The sequence below is a fragment of the Panthera pardus genome, unplaced genomic scaffold, assembly GCF_024362965.1.
Source record: "Panthera pardus isolate Hobbes unplaced genomic scaffold, ASM2436296v1 HiC_scaffold_6, whole genome shotgun sequence".
NCBI lineage: Eukaryota > Metazoa > Chordata > Mammalia > Carnivora > Felidae > Panthera > Panthera pardus.
In genome coordinates this window covers 91,029,997-91,055,196 of record NW_026526991.1, presented here as the reverse complement: position 1 = coordinate 91,055,196, position 25,200 = coordinate 91,029,997, and the positions used below count along the sequence as shown (strand labels likewise).

Here is a 25,200-nt window from a genome sequence, read left to right as displayed (position 1 = left end):
AGAAGGGCCTTATATAATAATTACAGGGCCTATCCATCAGGAAGAGCTAACAATTATAAATGTCTATGTGCCAAATACGGGATCCACCAAATATATAAAACAATTAATCACAAACATAAGCAACCTTATTAATAAGAATGTGGTAATTGCAGGGGACTTTAATACCCCACTTACAGAAATGGGATAGATCATCTAGACACAGGATCAATAAGGAAACAAGGGCCTGAATGATACATTGGATCAGATGAACTTGACAGATATATTTAGAACTCTGCATCCCAGAGCAACAGAATATACTTTCTTTCGAGTGCACATGGAACATTCTCCAGGATAGATCACATACTGGATCACAAAACAGCCCTTCATAAGGATACAAGAACTGAGATCATACCATGCACACTTCCAGATCACAATGCTATGAAACTTGGTATCAACCACAGGAAAAAGTCTGGAAAACCTCCAACAGCATGGAGGTTAAAGAACACCCTACTAAAGAATGAATGGGTCAACCAGGCAATTAGAGAAGAAATTAAAAAATATATGGAAACAAATGAAAATGAAAATACAACAATCCAAACGCTTTGGGATGCAGCGAAGGCAGTCCTGAGAGGAAAATACATTGCAATCCAGGTCTATCTCAAGAAACAAGAAAAATTCCAAATACAAAATCTAACAGCACACCTAAAGGAAATAGAAGCAGAACAGCAAAGACACCCCAAACCCAGCAGAAGAAGAGAAATAATAAAGATCAGAGCAGAAGTAAACAATATAGAATCTAAAAAAACTGTAGGGCAGATCAATGAAAACAACAGTTGGTTTTTTGAAAAAACAAACAAAACTGATAAACCTCTAGCCAGGCTTCTCAAAAAGAAAAGGGAGATGACCCAAATAGATAAAATCATGAATGAAAATGGAATTATTACAACCAATCCCTCAGAAATACAAGCAATTATCAGGGAATACTATGAAAAATTATATGCCAACAAACTGGACAACCTGGAAGAAATGGACAAATTCCTAAACACCCACACTCTTCCAAAACTCAAACAGGAAGAAGTAGAAAATTTGAACAGACCCATAACCAGTAAAGACATTGAATCAGTTATCAAAAATCTCCCAACAAATAAGAGTCCAGGACCAGATAGATGGCTTCCCTGGGGAATTCTACCAGACATTTAAAGCAGAGATAATACCTATCCTTCTCAAGCTGTTCCAAAAAATAGAAAGGGAAGGAAAACTTCCAGACTCATTTTATGAATCCAGCTTTACTTTGATTACTGAACCGGACAGAGACCCAGCAAAAAAAGAGAACTACAGGCCAATATCCTTGATGAATATGGATGCAAAAAATCTCAATAAGATACTATCAAATCAAATTCAACAGTATATAAAAAGAATTATACACCATGATCAAGTGAGATTCATTCCTGGGCTACAGGGCTGGTTCAACTTTTTCAAATCAATCAGTGTGATACATCACATTAATAAAAGAAAAGATAAGAAGCATATGATTCTGTCAATTGATGCAGAAAAAGCATTTGACAAAATTCAGCATCCTTTCTTAATAAAAACCTTGGAGAAAGTCAGGATAGAAGGAACATACTTAAACATCATAAAAGCCATTTATGAAAAGCCCACAGCTAATATCATCCTCAATGGGGAAAAACTGAGAGCTTTCCCCCTGAGATCAGGAACACGACAGAGAGGTCCCCTCTCACTGCTGTTGTTTAATACAGTGTTGGAAGTTCTAGCATCAGCAATCAGAAAACAAAAGGAAATCAAAGGCATCAAAATTGGCAAAGATGAAGTCAAGCTTTCACTTTTTGCAGATGACATGATATTATACATGGAAAATCTGATAAACTCCACCAAAAGTCTGCTAGAACTGATACATGCATTCAGCAAAGTCTCAGGATACAAAATTAATGTACAGAAATCAGCTGCATTCTTATACACTAATAATGAAGCAACAGAAAGACAAATAAATTGATCCCATTCACAATTACACAAAGAATCATAAAATACTTAGGAATCAACCTAACCAAAGATGTAAAAGATCTGTATGCTGAAAACTATAGAATGCTTATGAAGGAAATTGAAGAAGATATAAAGAAATGGAAAAACATTCCATGCTCATGGATTGGAAGAATAAATATTGCTAAAATGTCAATACTACCCAAAGCAATCTACACATTCAATGCAGTCCCAATCAAAATTGCACCAGCATTCTTCTCAAAGCTAGAACAAGCAATTCTAAATTCTGTATGGAACCACAAAAGACCCCGAATAGCCAAAGTAATATTGAAGAAGAATACCCAAGCAGGAGGCATCACAATCCCAGACTTTAGCCTCTACTACAAAGCTGTAATCATCAAGACAGCATGGTATTGGCACAAAAACAGACACATAGACCAATGCAATAGAATAGAGACTCCAGATTTAGACCCACATAAGAATGGCCAACTCATCTTTGACAAAGCAGGAAAGAACATCCAATGGAAAAAAGACAGTCTCTTTAACAAATGGTGCTGGGAGAACTGGACAGCAACATGCAGAAGAATGAAACTAGACCATTTTCTTACACCATTCACAAAAATCAACTCAAAATGGTTAAAGGACCTGAATGTGAGACAGGAAACCATCAAAACCCTAGAGGAGAAAGCAGGAAAAAAACCTCTCTGACCTCAGCCGCAGCAATTTCTTACTTGACACATCCCCAAAGGCAAGGGAATTAAAAGCAAAAATGAACTATTGGGACCTCATGAAGATTTAAAGCTTCTGCACTGTAAAGGAAACAACAAAACTAAAAGGCAACCAACAGAATGGGAAAAAAATATTTGCAAATGACATATTGGACAAAGGGCTAGTATCCAAAATCTATAAAGATCTCACCAAACTCCACACTCGAAAAACAAATAATCCAGTGAGGAAATGGGCAGAACATGAATAGACACTTTTCTGAAGAAGACATCCAGATGGCCAACAGGCACATGAAAAGATGCTCAATGTCGCTCCTCATCTGGGAAATACAAAGCAAAACCACACTCAGATACCACCTCACGCCAGTCAGAGTGGCCAAAATGAACAAATCAGTAGACTATCGATTAGGGTGAGGATGTGGAGAAACAAGAACCCTCTTGCACTGTTGGTGGGTATACAAACTGGTGCAGCCACTCTGGAAAGCAGTGTGGAGGTTCCTCAAAAAATTAAAAATAGATCTACCCTATGACCCAGCAACAGCACTGCTAGGAATTTACCCAAGGGATACAGGAGTGCTGATGCATAGGGGCAGTTGTACCCCAAAGTTTTTAGCAGCACTTTCAACAATAGCCAAATTATGGAAAGAGCCTAAATGTCCATCAACTGATGAACGGATAAAGAAATTGTGGTTTATATACACAATGGAGTCCTACGTGGCAATGAGAGAGAATGAAATCTGGCCTTTTGTAGCAACGTGGATGGAACTGGAGAGTGTGATGCTAAGTGAAATAAGTCATACAGAGAAAGACAGATACCATATGTTTTCATTCTTATGTGGATCCTGAGAAACTTAAGGATGGGCCATGGGGGAGGGGAAGGAAAAAAGAGAGGGAGGGAGGCAAACCATAAGAGACTCTTAAAAACTGAAAATAAACTGAGGGTTGATGGGGGTTGGGAGGGAAGGGAAAGTGGGTGATGGGCAGTGAGGAGGGCACCTGTTGGGATGAACACTGGGTGTTGTATGGAAACCAAATTGACAATAAATTTCATATAAAAAAATAAGGACTTGAAATTATTCATCAGATTGAGGGATAGTGTATTATTTTTGACCCTATCAAGCATAGGTTGGTGGAGAGGTGATGATGTTTATAGGAAGTTGATAAGTAAGAGAAGAGAATATCAATAATTAGAGTGGATTGAGAAATGAGAGATAAGAAAATGAAAAATGAAACCCATATTTTGATATAAATCATACACATTAAAAATATATACTTTAGGACAAATAATTGCATGGAGTGGAATTTTAACTAGGCGTAACTAAGGTCAAGTTACTGAACTCGTTCTGGTCTTGGCTCAGATAATACCTTCCTTTTGTTGTTCCTATATCTAAAAACATAGCTTATGCTTCTGCCTTCCACGCTAGCCCACACTCTGGAAGTAATGTTAATCATACAAATTACTTGTTTTTCCAATTGCAGTTTTTAGCACTTTACCAGTAGACTTTCTTGCTTTTACCTAATTGCATTGTTAACATATACTTTTCTCTTGTTCTTCTTATGTCTATTTATGTTCCTAATTACTATTGCACAAATCCCAGAAAATGAGAACTGAAAATGGAAGCTGTTCCTTCTTATATGGATTATTTTAAGCACAAACACTCTCTTCTACATGGCGAAAGAAGGTTCCACAAGGTGGGGAAAGATGCTATAGTTCTGTAAACTTAGGTGAGGAAAATAAAAACAACAACTTCTGTATGGAGTACAACCTGAAAAACTTACTTCTGCTAAACCCAAATGCCCTTTTTTATGGCACTTCTATGAATCACACCCACAAATATTTTCCCTGCAAGGAGTAATCTCTATTTAAGAATATGAAATTTTTCTGAAAACTTTGAATCCTTGCTTTTGTTTTGTTTTAGCTATGGAGAGAAATTACTTTAATATTTAAAGTTAACTTCTTTTTTTTAATGAGATATAAGTGGATACACATCATATTCATTTCAGGTATACAATATAATGATTTGATATATTTGTATATATTGCAAAAATATTCACCAGAATAAGTTAACATTCATCACCACACATAGTTAAAAATTATTTTTTTCTTGTGATGAGAATTTTGAAGATCTCCACTTTAAGCAACTTTTAAATACACAATGCATGCTATTAACTATAGTTACCATGCTGTACATTATATCCCCATGACTTATCTACTTTATAACTGGAAGACTGTACCTTTTGACTCCCTCTACCCATTTAGCCCTTGCTTTTTAACTATATAATGTCCTTAAAAGATTACATTTATGAGTTTAAATATATTTCTGTTGAGTGGTGGGCTGGCCATCTTGTGGCTAGCATTTAGGACAAAGTGGGAAAGAAACACTATTAGCAGGAAGCAAGTCTCACATGCAATGGTTCAATTCAAAACCAGCACTGAGCTTACAAAAGTTGAGATAGAAAGATAGAGTCAGAGGGAATCTCAGTAATTACCATTAATATCCACTATCCCCAAAACAACAAATAGAAATAAAAGGGAATTTTATTAATATAAGAGCTTTTTAAGCCATTCTTTTACACATAAGAAATGACACTGATGAGGGATTCTTTAGTTACAAAAAGATGACATTTTTTAAGCCGACATATTTTTGTGGGGAGGGGGCCTCCACCCTTATCCTCTGTAGTATATAGTTTAGTAGCATCCCCCTCCTTTTTTTTTCTTCTTTTTCTCTCTGCTTTCTTCAGTCCCTCCCTCACCCCTCTTTCTCTCTTTCTCCCTTTATTTTTTTTCAACATTATCTTCTTCATTATTGAGATCAACTAATTTCTTAGTATCTTTATATTATTTAAGGTCCCTAACCTGAGCTTCTTTATATACAATCATGGCAATTCCTATGGACCTACCAGTCATTGCCTAGCTGAGTAAAGTTGTTTTTTTTTTTTTTCCTAAAAACAATGTACTGGCAATAGTGATAAAATCATAATATAGTAATATTATAAAGATAGTGTTTTTTATGCTATCATGAGAAATTGAAACAACGTTACAAGTACCATTATAGTCCCGACTTTTCCGACTATTGGGTAGGTAGTAATGTTGATGGCGATCAAAAGCTATTTGGCTATTATCTATTGCTTCATGTAGGAGATAAAGATAAATTTCCCTTTGGTGAAACATATTAAGTATTTTGGGCCAGTACATTGAGAATTTTTTGTTAGTTTATTTTCTTCTTTCTAGAAACAAAATTTGTTACATGATAACAATAATAAAGATTAACATAGTCTACAATTATTAAGCATTTTCTATGTGTCAATGATTATTCTAAAAGTTTTTATTTTTAAAAAAAAATTGTGACATTTATTTATTTTTGAGACACAAACACAAAGGGGGAAGAGGCAGAGAGGGAGACACAGAATCTGAAGCAGGCTCCAGGTTCTGAGTTTTCAGCACAAAGCCCAATGCGGGGCTTGAACTGTGAGATCATGACCTGAGCCAAAGCCAGCCACCTAAGCAACTGAGCCACCAAGGTGCCCCTAAAAGTTTTTTCTTTTTTTAATGTTTATTTATTTTCAGAGAGAGAGAGAGAGAGAGAGAGAGAGCGCACAAGTAGGGGAGGAGCAGAAAGAGAGGGAGAGAGAAAATTCCAAGCAGGTTCCACACCGTCAGCCCAGAACCTGACTTGGGGCTCAATCTCACAAACTGTGAGATGATGACCTGAGCCAAAATCAAGAGTGAGATGTCTAACTGACTGAGTCACCAGGTGCCTTATTTTTTCATAAATGTTCTTATCAAGTATAAAAACTTCCCACAAATGCTAATTCAAAGATATAGTTTTTCTTAAAATTATAAGTATATATTAAAATTTATTCTAAGTAGAAAATGGGTATGTTTACAGATTTTTAGTATCTATAATCATTATCCAAGAGAGCCTTAAGAGAAAATAAAATTCCTTAATCAGGTTCAAGGCCTTGTTTTTCTATTTTAAAAGGCCCATTATAACTCTACTTAGGTTCCATTGTGGCAGGCTACAGGACTAATTTAAGGATCAGGTGTTTGTTTACTCACTTATTTGATACAACAGAAGAAAGATGACCTTTTATATTGATAGTAGGGACTGATCCATTAACTCTATTCTTGTATTTAACTCTGGAACTATATGTAACCCAAGTAAATCTGATGTGGTCATCTTTAGGACAGAAATATTTCTAGGAATGAGTTTCACAGAACACTGTTAGGAAGTAACACAAAGACTGCTTAAATAGTAATATGAAAGTTAAGGATTTCAACCATGTTTTGGTTGGACTACATGTTACTATGAGATTATTTATCTCTGGCATATGAAAGTATAAGTCTTCTAAAAGAATGAAATGCAATAAAATAAAGTTTGGTTTTCTTAGTGCTTTAGCATAAAATATTCCCATTTCTTGTGTACTGTATTTTAAATTATTTTAAAATAATAATTATTTTATTATATTTAAATTATTGTCTTAAAAAGACTGAATGAATAGTTATTTTCAAGGAACAGTTACCAGTGACCACTATACCAACATTAAAATTAAGCTTTAGAAACATAGAGATTCTTTCAAAGATCACCCAGGTAAAAGCAGATTTTGACATCTTCAGGTAGAAAATATTAGTCTGAGTATCTACTACCTGCTGATCTGGTTTCTGTACCTCTTGGTCTAATATCAGAACCAAAGTTTTCTTTTGGGAAACCATTTTTCTCCACTCTGTAGAGAAATGTATTTTGGAGAGGATTTACTTATTTATTCACTCATTGAAAAATTATTGAGCGACATATATGAGCCAGGCACTATTCTACAATCACAAAATATGGAAATAAACATCAGACCAAAAAAAAAACAAAAAGCCAATCCCTTAACCTACGGATGATAAAAGTGACAAAGTAAAAAGGTACTGCTTATCAGGATTTATGAGTTAAGAGAAACTCTTCATTGAACTTGAAAGTATGAAGATGTGGACTCTGGATCTTGTAGCAGCCATCTCCCCGCCATGTAGGAGGTCAGCTTAGTAATAAAGCCAACATAGAAGAAGACAGAGCTAAAGATTCAGGTGAAAACAGAGAAACAAACAAACGAAAAATGTTATGGCATTTTTGAGATTTGGGATTAACCCATACTTGAAGTTAAAACTATTCCTGAAGTAATGTGAGCCAGTAAATTTCACTTTTAGAACATTATAAATTAGGTTTTCTAATAGTTGCAATGGAAAGAATCTTAACTGATGCACTGAAATTTTCAAAATTCTAAGATAAAGATGAAAATATTGGTCACTATTTCCTGATTAATGTCTAAGAGTTCCTGATGGAAACCGATCCACATTAACATTATTTACATTAGCGTCATTGATAATTTTAAAAATTTTATGCACATAACAATGACCTATTCAAAAGTTTACTATATTTCCTTTCCATTTTTCACATATCAAATTGTGTGAAAAGCATTCTTCTTGACTCTTTAAGAGCAACAGGAATAGTTAGTAAAACTAGAACTTAACCTCTCAAAATTATAATAGACTTGTGTGTTTAAAGTCCTACTGGACTGCACAATTTCTGAGTTTTTATTATAAATCTGTGGTTTGGTCTGGCAAAATATAAAGCTCTTAGAACTTTAAAAATCATCAATCTTTCCAGGTCTTTATACCTAGAATAGAACTAGATTCAAAGTACACCTCTTATATTGATGTCTAAATTGTTCTCAATAAATGTGAATTTGTTAAACCCTTAATTTAATGTTAATTTCTACAATTCTCTGGATTGTCTATAGTTTAAAGCTCCCTTACACTTTAGTACCTCATCAAATCCTATTCAGATTCAAACCAAATTTACCAAATATTCAAGAGTATAGTCTGTCTGATATACCTAATAAGTTGACTATGACCTACTTAAAATTAAACATTGTACAATCTCTTCAAGCTCTAGCTTTCACTATTTCTTTCCTGCTAAAATGGAATCATGTATTACTTTATATTTAAAACTCTGCTGACCTTCGTGTCTCTAATTGAAAATTGTAGATTTTGGAAACTGAACTACACATAAAATGGGACCAGTGGTGAAATCGTGGTTACGAAATTTTCTGACATACTGTTGTTTCCATTTACAACATAAGGTTCATTGAATAAACGTTCTAAATGCTTACCATAATATTTGCATCTTGCTTATAACAAATTGCTAACCGGTAAGTTTATGGGGTAACATATGGGTCTCAGTTCTTTAGTTGGCGGCAGTTAAACAAATCCTACATTTTTGCACACAAATAAATGCTTGAGAAAGAAACTACCCATTTTATGTAATCATATGTCCATTTGGATGTAGGTCAGGAAGGACTTGCTAGTATGCTAGCAGCCATAAAAAACCTGCCCCATGCTAATTACTATTTAGTTGCAGGGGTTGGTTCAGCTAGCTATGCATATGTTATGGCCCATATGTACAAACCTTTCCATTTGTAGAGAGGCCAGATGGGCCCTCCCTAAGTATGAACCTTCCCTGCTACATGGATTAACTATGAAAGGTTTAAATTGCTTGCTTTTGTTTTTTATGAAATGATTCACTCTAGTGCCCATATTTTTTACAGTTATTAGGGACTTTTTAATTCAGAAAGAGTAGCACACCCTATTGGTTCGTGCATATTTCTGCAAATGGCCCATCACTTTCATTTTGAAGTATACATGAAACCATCATTCTTATTATTTCACAGATTTTTTTTCTTTTTCACGTGGGTTGTAGTTCAGTTTGTTCAAACTGGGTACCGCATAAGGGTGTCATATATACTGATTATTTGTATTTACTGAATCAAACATAATATGTGCATATAGGGGTCTGTCCCCTTCAAAACACAGTAATTTGTAATTGAAGTTAATTTCTGTGGAAGAGCAAAATATCAAAATTTCTATAAAAACAAAATTTATAAACTGTTGTTGGAGGTGACTTATGTGGGAAAACATTTCAGATACTCAAATAATTTTTCTTTGTTTTTTGAAGCAATAATTATGTTCACTATAAATTATTCTGTGGCAAATAAATATGAGGAATATAACTGCTTGACTTAATCCTTGCCATTATATTTGAATATAATAACTTTTATATAAAATATTCTGATTTAATGTTTTCAAAAATTTGTATCAAACTCTATTATTTTTAATTAGTGTTTAATGAATGCTAAATTTAATATTGTCCTTATAGTCATTTGGCTTATTATTGACAATATCTGAAAGCCTATACTTAAATTTCAAGGGTGTGCTATACTATGTAATTATTGGAATGTCAGTGTCCTTGGAATCTTTCACATTGTATACCCAAGTTTAGTAGAAACTTGATATAATTTAAAACATTTCTATAGGGAGTTAAGCAAGTCAACTATCTTATCCAAAGTATTTCACCAAGCTAAAGAAATACAGCCCTAAATGTAAAACTCTAGTTACAATTTGTATGTTTACCAAAATTCTGTCAGCAGGTTTCTGAATTGTTAGATATGATACCTCACTATTACTTACTATATATTTTCATATTTGGTTCAAAACATGCAAATCAAAATTCATTAATTTTTATTGTTACAGAAACTTACTGAATATAAGATACATAGATACATGCAGAACAAGAATATAAAATTTATAGATTTTCAAAAAACATGTGAAAATAGGGACACTAGAGAAATTTAAAATGAAAAAGGAGAGGGAGCTACAAAATTAACGAGATAAATTTAGAAACTTTAATAATTGTGTAGCAATTTGTTATGAGAGTGGAAGTGCCTTGTCTTTAATGAACCATTTAACTTTTTGACATTAGTTTCTATCCTTTAGCCAGTAAGGTTAGTATTTGTATTCTTTTAATTGTTATTTTAGAGGATAGGTTAGTGAAATAACCACAAACTTCTGTAACTAAATAAGTTGTGCTGTAAGAAGGGGGAGAAAAAAGCAACAAGTGGTTCATCAATCAGTTATAGAAAATTCTGAGTGTTTAAAAGAACACCTCCTTTTCCTAATATTATGAATGTTCCCTTCTTGAAAATTATAGCTATAAATTAGCTAAGCATGATTATGAAATTGTCATTGTAAATTCTATACTTATATATTCTTTTGATGAATAAAATTTTCAGTTTCTTACATAATACATAATAGTTTTAATTGAGTAAGTTTAATTAAAAAAAATCTTTTTTTAACGTTTATTTATTTTTGAGACAGAGAGAGACAGAGCGTGAATAGGGGAGGGGCAGAGAGAGAGGGAGACACAGAATCTGAAACAGGCTCCAGGCTCTGAGCTGTCAGCACAGAGCCCGACGCGAGGCTCGAACTCACGGACCGCCAGATCACGACCTGAGCGGAAACCGGACGCTTAACCGACTGAGCCACCCAGGCGCCCCTGAATAAGTTTAATTTTATCAATAGTTTAATACCTCCTTATTAAAACTTGAAAAATAATTTAGTTTTCCAATAATTTTATTACCCCATATGAACAAGAAGGGGCATTTTACACAAATAATTTTTGAATCATCATATTATCTTGGAGTTAATAATCACCAGAATTCATCTAACAGAATGCTTCTCAACCTCAGTACTGTTCACATTTGTTAATCTGTTGTTGTAGGGGGCTGTCCTGCACATTACAGGATGTTTAGTAGTATCCTGGTCTCTAACCACTAGATGCCAGTAGCACTTCCCCAGTTATCACACCTAAACTATCTCCACACATTGCCAAATATCCCCTGGAGAGCAAAATCATTCCCGGTTAAGGACCACTGACCTACCAATACCTATTGATAAACAAAATTTTGTCTGTTTTATGTTAAAAGAGAGAAGTCAGTAATAGCAACAAAATCTTTAAAAGTTTTCATTTTTTATAAAATATAAATATCCAGTATGCCTTTTATTTTTATAATTACACAGAAAGTAATGTGAGCATTTCTGTTTATAATACTTTCTCAAGTATACAAAGTTCTAAAATCATCAAAAAAGTAAGAATAAGTCGCATTCATCAGACTGTACTTACTAAAACAAAAAAAGAGAAAATTTTTAAAAAGCACAAATTGACAGTGACAGAAATTGAAATTGATGCAGATAATATTCAAATTATAATATATGGGCTCTTTTACCTTAATATTTTACTGTGATTTAAATTACATAAGCTTATCCTATAAAATAAGTAATGGGATGAAGACAGTGAAAATGAAACAAGTAAGAAAACATAAAATCTCTCACTTTTTTTTTTTTAAAGTTTTTGATTCCAAGCCAGTTTTACTTGGTTGCAGAAATTAGAAAATATAATTACCAAAGAAGTTTTTCCCAAGATCTGGTGCAAGTGCACCCTACCACTGGTAAAAAAGTATAACCTAACTAGAAAAAAATATTTACATAAAGTATATGTATCATTCTTATTTACCACCAAGTTTATTTCAAATGATACTATAGCAGTATTTGATTTGCAAGCTGTGATTTGGAATATAAAACAAGAGGTAGAGATATTTTCTAATTTTTAAGACTGTTTTGATCCCTCTCGACTTCTCTATTAATTTCTAGAAAACTCCCTATAATAAATTTACAGTACCTTCAAGACAGATACCAAAGGTCAATATAACTTTTACTATTTTGTGTCTTTGGATTGGTGGCCATAGGTTGATAATGTAAAAACCAAATAAATAATTTTATATTAACATTTCCATATTAGAAACTTTTCATATTTTGACTTTTGATTTTCATTATCTAGACAAATATTTTCTTTCAAAACCTCCCTCCTGATTTCCATTTAAAGTAATAACAGAAGTCATTATCAGATGACTAACCTGCAGAGAACTGTGAAATTAGAATATAATATAAAAGCAACTACCAGAAATACTGGAATTAAGTTAGAAATCAATAACAATAAGTATAAAACCCAAATATTTTGAAACTGAACAGCATACTTGTAAATAATCCCACAGTCAAGAAAGAATTAATATGAGGATTTAAAAATATGTGAACACAATAATAATAAAAATACAATGCACAAGAATTTGGGACATGGCTAAAGGAGTGCCAGGAGGGCAAAACATGGCCTTATATTGGGGCAGGTGAGAGGGAGATTTAAATTATTAAGACTTCTAAAGAAATCAGAAAAAGTCCAAATTATGCAGAAGAAAATAATAAAGAACAAAACTCAATTAATATAGAAGATTAAAACAAAATAAAGAGGAAATCAGTGAATCCAAAAATAGGTTCTTTGGAAAAAAATCAAGAAAATTCATAAGTTTCTAGGTAGATTAGTCAAGAGTAAAAGAGAGAAAAAACAACAAATTACCAACATCAGGAGAAAAAGAATGACCATCACTACAGATTCTACTAATATATGTATATATATTATACAGCACAGAGCCCAATGTGGGGCTTGATCCCATGACCTGTGAGATCATGACCTGAGCTAAAACCAAGAGCTGGACACTTAACCAGCTGAACCACCCAGGCATCCGCAGACTCTACTAATATTAAAATCAAAACAAGGAAATAGTAAGACCAACTTTAGTTCAATAAATTCAACAGCTAGGATGAAAGGGACAAACTCCCTTAACGACACAAATTACCAAAAGTGACCAAAGAAAAATTTTAAAAACTTTAAAAACCCTTTCCAATTAAAAAAAAAATGAAATTATAAATATTTTCCTACAAAGAAAATTCTAGATGGATTAACTGGTGAATTCCCTCAAACATTTAAGAAAGAATTATTACCAACTCAATGCCAACACTTCCAGAAAAACAGAAGAGGAAGAAACCCTTTTCAACTACTTTTTCTGTAAGGCCAGTATTATCCTCATAACAAAATTAGACAGATACTTTATAAGAAAAATATATAAGAATCCCTCACAACCATACATGCAAAAATTATATTAAAAATTAGCAAATTTAAACAAATTTAACATATTGCTTAAATGTATATATATATATATACATACATATATATATATATACACACACATACATATATATATATGAAGAGAATATGTAATATCTACTCCGGTAATGCAAGTTTGCTTTAGTCCAAGAAATCAATGTGATGCATCATATTAATACAAAAAAAAAAAAAACAACAACAACTGTAAGAACATTTTTCAAATGCAAACAAAAGCACTTAACAACCTTCTCTACCCATTCTTGGTTAGTAATACAAAGAAAAAGAAGAAGAAGAAAAAAACTCCCAGTGAATAAGGAATATAGGAACAGAAAGAAAACACCTTAATCTGATTAAGAATGTTTATGGAAAAACTCTACCTCCCTTACCTTTTACTGGTTCACGTATTTTAGCAATGCAGTTGGGTCACTGAATGTGGATGTTTCCAAAAATGGATCATCTCCAAGCAGTTGCTTGCTGTGTAAAAATCAAGACAAAATAGAAAGTTTTATGTATTTAGTTTTAAAAGTAGGAATTCTACTCTGATCTGTGCTGGAAATGATGCAGCTTTCTTTCCAGGCCAGCCTAGTTAGTACATGTTCCAAAAGGGAGTGTGGGGGGTTCAAATATAATTCTGGTTCAGCTAAGTTGGTTCTCTTATTGTATTGACAGAATCCTAAATTATAAGGATAATGACCATGTGGTTGAGAACTGCTTACTGGGTCCCACAGTGGCTCTTGTGGGCTGAAGTCAGCGATGTAATGGGTCTCTGCAAGTTTTATAAAAATGCTCTTCTCATTCGTGCATCAGATCTTTTCGGAAGAAAATTCTGGGTGTAAGTAGGAGATGATTAGGAAAACACAACACTAAATAACAAGCATATCTTGGAGATATTGTTGGTTCAATTCCAGACTACCACAATAAAGTGAAGAATACAATAAAGCGAGTCAATTTTTCAGTTTCCCAGTGTAAAATTTACGTTTACAGTGTATTGTAGTCTATTAAGTGTGCCAAACATTGTCTAAAAAAAAAAACAACAAAAAACCCAATGTACATACCTTAATTAAAAAGCATGTTATTGATAAAAAAATGCTATCATCTGAGCTTTCAGTCAATCATAATCACTGATCACCATAACGAATATCATAATGAAAAAGTTTAAAATATTCCAAGAATTACGAAATGTGACACAGAGACATGAAGTGAGCAAATGCCGTTGGAAAAATGGTGCCAACTGACTTGCTTAATGCAGGATTGCCACAAACTTAATTTATAAAATATTGGGGTGTCTGTGAAGCGCAATAAACAAGCTCACTAATATTAGGTATGCCTGTATGCAAATGGGATTCACCAGAAGCTTGCAAGGACCTCGACCAGGGCAAATGTCTGAAGAGGCTGGGTCATAGGAGAGGGCCTTTGCGGGTCCAGCCTAAAGTTGCAGTGCCTACATGCCTTTGTGGAACATTCCTGACGAATGCAGAGCTGGAGGGTTTTCAACTCTCTTGTGAGGAGGGGCCAGGGTGGCAGGACCGGGTATCCCTGCATTAAGAGACATCTGGGAATTCTGGGTCTTTGTGAAGCCCAGGACCCCAGGAGGCAACTAATCCATGGGGGCTGAATACTGCCCATATTACCTTACTTCACATATTACCTTAGAAGGGGAGCTCCCTTCACGCTGGAAACTGCAGGTGGTTGGGGTCTGACACATATTCCACTGGCTTGGAGGGCGGAGTCTGCCGCGAGCCAGTTTACGAGAGTGCGCTGTGCAAGCGCACTGTGCACGCAGCGCAGATCAGGGTAACCGAGGACATGAAAAGCGGAGCCTGTGGAGAAGCCGCGTCTGAGGAGCAGGCTCCTGGAGTTAAAAGGCATCTGCCCGATTCCAAACCCTAATCTACAAGTATGCACACATTTCTCCTGAAGTCTGGGCTGCCTTGCCAGGTCTGGATTATGTGGACTGGCTGCCGCATCTTCAAGTAAGAGACACCTGGTAGTCTTGATTGCTGCAGAAGCCTGGGACCCCGGCAGACAGTAAGTACATGTGGGCACTCTCACCCATTTCAGCAAAGCGTCACGGTGGTGTCCAGGGGGTGGGCTGCCTCCATCCTGGAGGCTACGCTGGTGGATGGATGGGCTGTTGCTCCGCCGGCAGGAAGGACCTGGCTGCCCGAGGGTGGCTTATGAATGCAAAGTGCGCATGCCCCGGTTGTCAGTTTAGTGTCGATAGGGACCTGGGACAGGCCAAGCATGGCTAGAGCCTGAATCACAAGAGCAGGTTATTGGAAGTACCTGGTGTCTGCCTAATTCCTTTTTTTTTTTTTAATTTATTTTTGAGACGGGGGCGTACAGGGCAGAGAGGGAGGGAGACACGGAATCTGAAGCAGGGTTCAGGCGCCGAGCTGCAGCACAGAACAGGTGTGCAAGAGGGCTCGAACTCACAGGCCCAGAGATCATGCCCTGAGCTGAAGTTGGACTCTCAACCTACTGAACCACCCAGGTGTCCGGTGTCTGCCTAATTCTAAACCTTAACCTACCTTACCTGCTGAAGGCAGAGCTGGAGGAATCTTGACTGCCTTTCCATAGGCAGGTCATATGATTGACCTGGGTATCATTCAGGACCTCAAGACTGGGACCATTCCAAATAGAGACTGCCCACAGTTTGAAGGTGCCACCTCACAAAGATTTTCTGGTGGTGGGCTGTATTCAAGTGGTTGGGTTCCCACCTGTGCTCCAGAAGTCTGGAGGGCCCCGAAGCCAAAAGCTGGCTACAGACGGCAGACTATGCATGTGCAGGCAGTTCAGGTCAGGATAACCATGACCAGCGACTTGGAGCATGACAATGTGGAAAGAGGCACTGGGGCTATGGGGTACCTGGCATCCGCTTGATTCCAAACCTTAATCTACATAAGTGCCCATATTTCCCCTGAAGGCAGAGCTGGAGGAATCTGGACCACCTTACCAGGGCTAGATTGGGTGGACTGGCCATGGTATCTTCCAGTAGGAGACACCTGGGAGCCTTTATCGCAGCAGAAAAATAAAGAAAGAAAAGAAAAAGATTTTGTAGAGATGTGCCAACCAGGCACCTAGTGAAGTGAGACTGGTATTTCTGATCTTAGTCATTTAGAATCATCCTGCAGCCTTACTCATGAAGGAAAATCACCTTGTGTAGCACCCCAGCTGTGACAAGCTTAAATTTAACTGATTTATTGGGTTGCTATTCATCACCAGAAAGCTTTGACTAAAACCAGATCAACATTCCTGTTACACTTACTGAGGAATCTGTTGGAAACAAGAGAAATGGTCTCACTCCCACAACTTCCCTAAATTGTAGGAAAATACCAATACATATTTATGGGTATTTTCCTTGTCTACACTCAACTCTCTTTTTGAGGAGATAAAAGCTACCTGGCTGGTGGTATAGATAAACAGGATGGATTAGACTGACTTCCTCTCTGTCCAGCCTTCAAAGACTATGACCAGACAATTATTTGAACTAAATTGATAATTTTAAGACTTACCAGCCAGCCAGCAGGCCATATCAGAAGTAGGGTCAATCTGTGTCTTCCAACTCTTATGAGTCTCACTTTGAAGGGCCCCAATAATATTTTCTTATGTCCCTGGGATTAATGTCTCTTACTTAGTATCTAGGCATGAACTTGCTTTCATGTGAAAACACAGTGATTAACCCCAGGAATTGTTATAAAATAGCTTCAGGTGTTTAAGAAATCACCACTAGTAAATCATACAGCTTTCAGATGACTATGGAGCTCTCTCCAAAACTGGGTCAGCCTTATTTACTTGAGATAGGATTGAGGTTGGGAGGAGTTGCTCAGACGATAACAACAAAGGCTTTATTTATGAATATCTTCTGGGGAGTTTTCCCTACCACTAACAGGAGGCATAGAATTAGAATAGATGGCAGTGCCTGGGTGACTCAGTCGGTTAAGCATCCGACTTTGGTTCAGGTCATGATCTCTCAATCCATGTGTTCGAGCCCTACATTGGGCTCTAGCACAGAGCCTGGAGACTGCTTCAGATTCTGTGTCTCCCTCTCTTTCTCCACCTCCCCTGTTCACACTCCCATCTCTCTCTCAAAAAATAAACATTAAAAAAAAAAAAGATGGTATAAAATTTGTCTCTGATTTTAGTTGAAGTGATTGATGATAGCACCTTGATTGTGGAAGGCATGTAGATCATACTTACTAGCAAGAGTTGTAGACTACAGAATGTTCCTAGGTCTCCTGCTTTCAGGCCAAGGCGAAATCTATGCAATCCCTCATACATCGTACTAAACTTGGATTAATGCCTTAAACCGAGTGGAAAGGTCAATAAAGAAACATAGTAGAAAGCCATCTACCTTTCCAAGGTAGACACTGAAATTTTATGGAATAAAAGGTTGGGTTCAGGATCCTAGGATTGTACTGCAATACTCATCCTCATCCCATTGCTTGTAGTCTGTTTGAAGTAGCCTTAATTAGATGAAACAAATACACTAAGTAGCTTTGGCCCATCTGCTGGGGAAATTTTTCAGAAGCTAAGATAATGTAGAATTGATGGCTGAATATGATTGGTAAACAATTCTCCACACATCTCTCATGTTTCTGTACCTTTTGTGCATAGAGGCACTGATAGCCTTCGTTCTTTTCAACGATGCCTGTATGGTGAATGGTCGCGAAAGATAGTATCTCCCTCCAGAGCAGAGCAGAGCAGATATGCTTACTTCAGTGGGAAATACAAGAGAGATATCCAGTAGAGTAGAGATAATCTACTGGATTATCTCTAGATTAGAGATAATCAGGTTGGTTATAGCTTCTTGTAAAATATTAGAAATCTTAATCTTGGGGTTCGTTAGCTATGATGTAAATCCATTGTATATGCAACATTCACCTTTACTACTCCTGCATTTGGCTGCATGGGATTGGGGGGTCATGGAGAATTGATGTGAATAGGAAACTCATGCTGCTTGTTCTGCTTTGAGAACTAAAGTTCTTTGTCTCTGATCCAGGAGTCTCATGATTTCTGCCTTCATTCATAAAATTCTGAAAGCTTGTTAGCTTTCAAGTAGGGTAAAATCTCAGACCCTTCAGTTTTTGACATTGAGTTGGATATAAATGCTTCAAGTGAACATTTTTTCTTTGTTACTCATCTTAGGGGAAAAGCATTGGTATTTCACCATAAAGTATGATGTTAGCTGTAGTTTTTTTTTTTTCCTTAAATGACCTTTTAAAAATTTCCTTTTTATTCTGAATTTGTTGAGTTTTTATGAGGCATGTCTGCTGGATTTTTGCCAAATGCTTTTGCTATGTTTATCAAGATGATCACATAATTATAATTTTTTAGTCTTTTAATATGGTGAATTATATTCATTTTTGAATGTTATACAACTATGCATTTATAATTCTTCACTTATAGTATCCTTTTTATACATTGAGTTTAATTTGTTAAAAGTTGGGTAAGCATTATTTTGCAGCTAGGTTTATGAGGGATATTGCTATGCATTTTGTTTTTGTTTTATTATAGTGTTGTCTGATTTTGGTGTCAGGGTAATCATGGCCTTATAGAATTAATTGGGAAATATTTTTTTCTGTCTGAAAGAGTTTGTGTAGAACTGGTATTATTTATTCTTTAAATATTTGGTAGAGGGGCGCCTGGGTGGCTCAGTCAGTTAAGCTTCCGACTTTGGCTTAGGTCACAATCTCAGGTTTGTGAGTTTGAGGCCCACGTCATACTCTGTGCTGACAGCTCTGAGCCTGGAGCCTGCTTCAGATTCTGTCTGTCAGTCTGTCTCTCTCTCTCTCTCTTTCTCTCTCTCTCTGCCCCTCCCCTGCTTGTGCTCTCTCTCTTTCTCTTTATCAAAAATAAATAAGTATTTTAAAAAAAGAATATTAAATATTTGGTAGAAAATTCATTGATTTTTTTTTAAAGCTTTTTAAGTTCTCTCACATACCAAATCAAAGCCATGAATTTCTCCTAATCTTGCTTTAGCCACATCCTATGTCTAAAGTTGTGTCTATGTTTTCTTTATAATTTAATACAAAATATTTTTTACTTTCCCTTGTGATTTCTTCTTTCACCATAGATTATTTAGATTGTGTATATTGTGAAATGTCCATAAATTTGTTATTTTCTACACATGTTCTTATTGTTTTCTCATTTAACTCTATTGTGGTCAGTAAATACACCCTAGAGTGTTTCAGTTTTTCTAAGTTGTTTGAGACTTGTTTTACGGCCTATTGTATACTCTGTTTTAGTGAATATATCCTGTGCGTTTGAAAAAAATGTGTATTCAACTCCTTATACATGTATTCTTTTTAAAATTTTAGATTTTTTTAAAGTTTATTTATTTTGAGAGAGAGAGAAAGTGTGCACTCACGAGTGGGGGGAGGGACAGAGAGAATGCCAAGCAGGCTCCACACTCAGCACAGAGCCCTACTCAGGACTCAATTTCATGAACCATGAGATCATGACCTGAGTGAGAATCAAAAATTGGAGGATTAACCTATTGATCCACCCAGGTGCCCTTGTAGTATTCTTTATGTATCTATTAGATTCTGTGATAGTGTTGTTCAGGGTTTCTACAACCTTACTGATTTTCTTTCTACTCTCTTATATTAATTCCTAAGAGAGAAATGTTTCAAATCTCCCACTCAAATTGTGGATTTCTCTATTTCTCCTTTCATTTCTGTGTTTTTTCTTTTTTTGTTTTTGTTTTTGTTTTTATTTTAAAGCTCACCTGTTGGGTGTATATATGTTTAGAACTGTTCTATCTTTTAAAGCATTGATGTTTTATCATTACAAAATGTTTTTCTTATCCCTTACAGTATCCCTTTCCTTCAAGTATATTTTGATATTAATATAATCATTTCTGCTTTCTTAAGAGTAAGAGTTACATAGTAGAATATTTTCCATTCTTTTAACTTACTCATATCCTTAATATGCAAAGTTTCTTGTAGACAGTATATTAGATCTTTATTCAGTCTAATATTTGTCCTTTAATTTACATATTTAGACCTTTATTTAATGTAATTATCAATACTTTCATTTCAGTATATCATCTTATTAACTATTCATCTTATCTATTTTTTGTACCCTTTTTTTGCTTTTTTATTACTTCCCGTAGATTTTTATTATTTTTAAGTATATCTTTTGTCTCTATTAACTAATTTGCTGTATCTCTGTTGTATTTTTGTTTACCTTATAAACAATAAATAAATATTTAATTATATTACAAATACTTTTTAAGTGAATTAAAATATGCTATATTTATCCCATCTTTAACATTTCTAATATTCATTTTTTTTTGTAGAGATTAAAGTTTTTACTAGTATTATTTTCCTGGTGCTTTCTACTTCACCATCCTCCCAGAATCTTTTCTCATTCTCATTTTCAACTGGATATTGTATATCATGAATGTTATATTCAGATTTTATTGTCTTCCTTTCAAGAATATTGAAGTTTGCTTTAGAAAAGAGTTAAGTTACTTTTTTGGCCAGCTTACTCCTTTAGATATTTGTTTTTAAGCAGTATTAGCTTATGTTTATAATAGTATTTACTCTAGTTCTGCCACTAAGACATGGCTCTTCATGGAGCTCTCCGAATTTTCCTGTTAACTCAAAGATATTTCTTCACTTGGCTGTCAGATAAAGGACATGGAAGACATAATTTTACCAATATATTTTCATAAGGATTACTGGAGACATTGTGGTAAAGATACTCTTGAAAAAAATTGTTTTACACAACAGTGAAAGTGTATTACACTAAAAGGAAACAAAATCTTAAAGTTAATTTCCTATCTCTTAGCAACTTCTTTTCATATTGTCTATGTCTTATCCTCTTGTGATGTACTGTTGATGACTTATTCAGATTTATCTTTTAAGTCATAAATCCTTTGAATATGTTTGTTTTTAATTTTAAGAACTGTTATCAACTGAAGGGCGTCTGGGTGGCTCAGCTGGTTAAGTGTCTGACTTCAGCTCAGGTCATGATCTCACAGCTTGTGGGTTCAAACCCTGCATCAGGCTCTGTGCTGAAGGCTCAGAGCCTGGAGCCTGCCTGGATTCTGCTCCCTCTCTCTGCCCCTCCCCTCCTCATGCTCTGTCTCTCTCTCTCTCTCTCTCTCTGCCTCTCTCTGTCAAAAATAAACAAACATTGGGGTGCCTGGGTGGCTCAGTCGGTTAAGCGTCCGACTTCAGCTTAGGTCACGATCTCACGGTCCGTAAGTTTGAGCCCCGTGTTGGGCTCTGGGCTGATGGCCCAGAGCCTGGAGCCTGCTTCCGATTCTGTGTCTCCCTCTCTCTCTGCTCCTCCCCCGTTCATGCTCTGTCTCTCTCTGTCTCAAAAATAAATAAACGTTAAAAAAAAAATAAACATTAAAAAAAAAAAACTGTTATGAACTGAATAGTGTTTCTCCAAAATTCGTACACTGAAGCCTTAACCTCCAATGTCACTATATTTGGAGATACGGCCTTTAAGGAGGTAATTAAGGTTAAATGAGGTGATGAGGGTGGAGCCTTTGTCTGATGTGACTCATGTGCTTTTAAGAAGAACAAGAGAAACCAAAGCACCTATCTTCATGTGTACACACAGAGAAAAGGCCATGTGAGAACATAGTAACAAGTCTCTGTTAGCAATTTGGGGAGAGAAATTTCACCAGAAATCAACCCTACTGACACCTTAATCTTGGACTTCCAACTTCTAGAGCTGTGAGAAAACATTTTTTTGATGCTTAAGCCTCCTAGTCTGTGGAATTTTGTTATGATAGCCCACGGAGACTAATAAAATATGTCTTTAGATTTTTACAGAAAAAAAATTTGCTACTTTTTCAAACCATTGTATTCTGATTTGACATTGTCCTATCTTTCACTCATAATTTACAATTTTAAAAAATTTCTATGAATATACTAATCATTGTCTTAGCTCAGGCCATTATGACAAAAACCGTAGACTGGGTAGCCTAATAACCAATACTTATTTCTCACAGTTTTGGAGGCTGGAAAGTCCAAGATGAGGGCTCTGGGTGAAAGCCCACTTCCTGGCTTTCAGACAACCACCTTCCTTTTGTGTTCTCATGTGGGAGGGGAGAGGACACCCTGGTCTTTCTTCTCTTACAAGGACACTAATCCCTTCATGGGTTCTCATCCTTATGACCTCATTTAAACTTAATTACCTCCCCAAGGTCCCATTTCCAAATATCATAATATTGAAAGTTAGGGCTTCAACACATGAATTTTTAAGTGACACAAACATTCAGTCCATAATAACCACCCTCATTTTTATGGCCATTAGGATTTTTCCATTATTTCTGTTTCTTGATGTGAGATATGGTTCCTTTATCATCTTACTTTCTCTGATAATGTTTCATTTCTTTGTGTAGTTTTTTATGAGTTAAACCTGTGAAAGTTCAGGTTTTTTTGGGGGGGGGGGTTGGTTAGGGAAGTTGTGTCTTGAGTTAGGAAGCTCTGTCCTGGGAGGTTTCACATTTCGTTTTGTTTTGTGTCTGGGCAGTATATGTCTATTGTGAATTTGGATCCCACAGAAGGATATATAGACAAACTATGAGGATTCTCTATTTTTTCTCATGTCTGTTTATATTCTTATGGCGACAAGAAGTTGAAAGGTATTTTTGTTTTTAATTGTTCTAGTTTTTGTTTCATGTATATGGTAGTTTTTCGTAACTACCTGCTTGATATAGCTAAATTGAAGCTCCTATAGTTTATTAGACATTTAGAATAAGCCTCTCAGGTCTATATCTGGCTCTAGTACTCCATTGAACCATTTTGACTTCAGCTTTGAGTCACTACATTATTAAGATTTTGAGTTCAGTTTCTGAAAATTTGGGATTTACCTTTCTTTTGTGGTTGGTTACTTATTTAAATAGCTTTTGCTCTATTTTTTCCAATATTTCTAAGTGTTTATTGGAGAGAATAGCCTTCCGTGTTAGCTCAGTCTCTGGCTCATAAATCTATTTAACCTCTTTAGGTCTATGTTTCTAGATCTGTAAAATGGAGATAATTACTCTTAACTTACTGGGTGTTTGTGAAAACAAATTAAATTAATGCATGTTAATGAGTTAGCATATTGCCTAGTAAATCATAAATATTCAGTATATATACTTCATTAGTATTATAATTCTAAGCAACATGCATTTAAATTATGACATAAGAAGGTACCAAAACTCAGCATTTGAAGCAATTTGAAACTGCTCATTTCTTAAATTTTTCTAGTGAAAGATTGCTTAAGTAATTTTTCTTCATATCCAAAATGTAGAGAAAATTATGAAATAGATTAGTCTCTGTATTATTTATTTTTGATGAATTTCCTAATATATGTTAAATTTCCTACAAGTGCTATTATGTTTTGGGGTTACTGTTTGAGCTTTGCAATTTTGTACAAAGATTTCATGCATAAAAGACTTTGGTATTCTGTATTCTGCTAGAAGTCTTTTTGAGCAGATGTATTTTTCATTCTCTTTATACAACATTGATGTCTAATGAATGGATTTTAAAATCTTATAATTGTAAAAGAGAGGTTGTTAGGACTGAGGGCAGAGGATTTGTAATTCAGAACTTCTGATATTTTTTAATGATCCAGTTTAATGGTTCTAAAAATCTATATATACATACTATATTTCTTTTATTGATTAAAACAGTTCCAAATCATTTGAAGGATGAACACGGAAGCTCTGTGGAATCTTTATCCTTAGGGAAGTGTGGTCGGGTGCGAGAAGGTGAATGTATTGAGTTAAATTAGTAAATAATTAAGAGTGGTTAAAACAACAATGTTCACACATTTTTAATTTAAACCCTGTTCAATCCTTTTAAAATGTATTTGAATCTGCAATTATTTAAGCGGTGAGGTATGCACTGAAGAGAAAGTAAAACTATAGATTTTAAGAATGTAGCTGGAGGTAATATATAAATCCAATTGATCAGTCTGGCAGAGAATTGATGCCACAATTTGTACCCACTGGCATTTTCTCTCTCTTACTCAACTGGCTTGAGAACATTATCAGAAAGTCAATATAATACGCCAATATAGTGATATACTTTCAGTCATAAGTCCCTTGTTCAGATTAAAACTTAGTTGCTCACATTGTGGATAATAATGGACAGAGAGCCTGACTCCATCTCACTATGTGTCATCTAGAAAGGACTTGACTCAACTTCACTACAAGTTTCCATGTAGTTATCAATGATCTTAAGAGCCAGCCAAACCAGTAACAGAGGATGTCTGTCTCTTCAGAACAAAAAAAAAAAAAAAAAAAAAAAAAGAAGACAGAGAAAGATCTTATGTACCCAGCACTGAAGTCTGGCTTCAGACCTCTCTCAAGCAGCCTCCTGTCTCCGACTGCCTTTCCTGATCTGATTAAGTTACCTTTAAAATTCACTCTTGATTTCAATGCTTGATTCTTTTTCTCTTTTAATTTATTAATGTTTTTACCACCTCAGCATTATCTTTACAGCTCATTCCTTTCCAAGCTTGCTCATTCCTGAAAAACTATTAGGAGACTTTTACTTTCTTTCATTTGTTGTAGAAGAATTTAATTTTGAAAGTTTTTATGTCACATAGCTTTCTATTCTCTAACAGCACAAAACTATGAGAAGGCCTCTACAGCATATTTTTTGTCCTCAGTA

At 35.2% G+C, this 25,200-nt stretch overlaps 1 long non-coding RNA gene across 2 annotated transcripts in view; it reads right to left on the bottom strand.

Annotated features, from left to right (window-relative positions):
- LOC109268674 (uncharacterized) overlaps nt 1–15,305 on the bottom strand; it is a 71,655-nt gene extending 56,350 nt beyond the window's left edge. For both annotated transcript variants that reach the window (XR_002080726.2, XR_002080727.2), the window contains exons 1-2: nt 15,219–15,305; nt 13,957–14,044 (exon numbers count right to left, since the gene is read on the bottom strand). This is a non-coding gene — a long non-coding RNA (uncharacterized LOC109268674). The remainder of the gene's footprint in view (nt 1–13,956; nt 14,045–15,218) is intronic.
- Nucleotides 15,306–25,200: the final 9,895 nt, after the last annotated feature.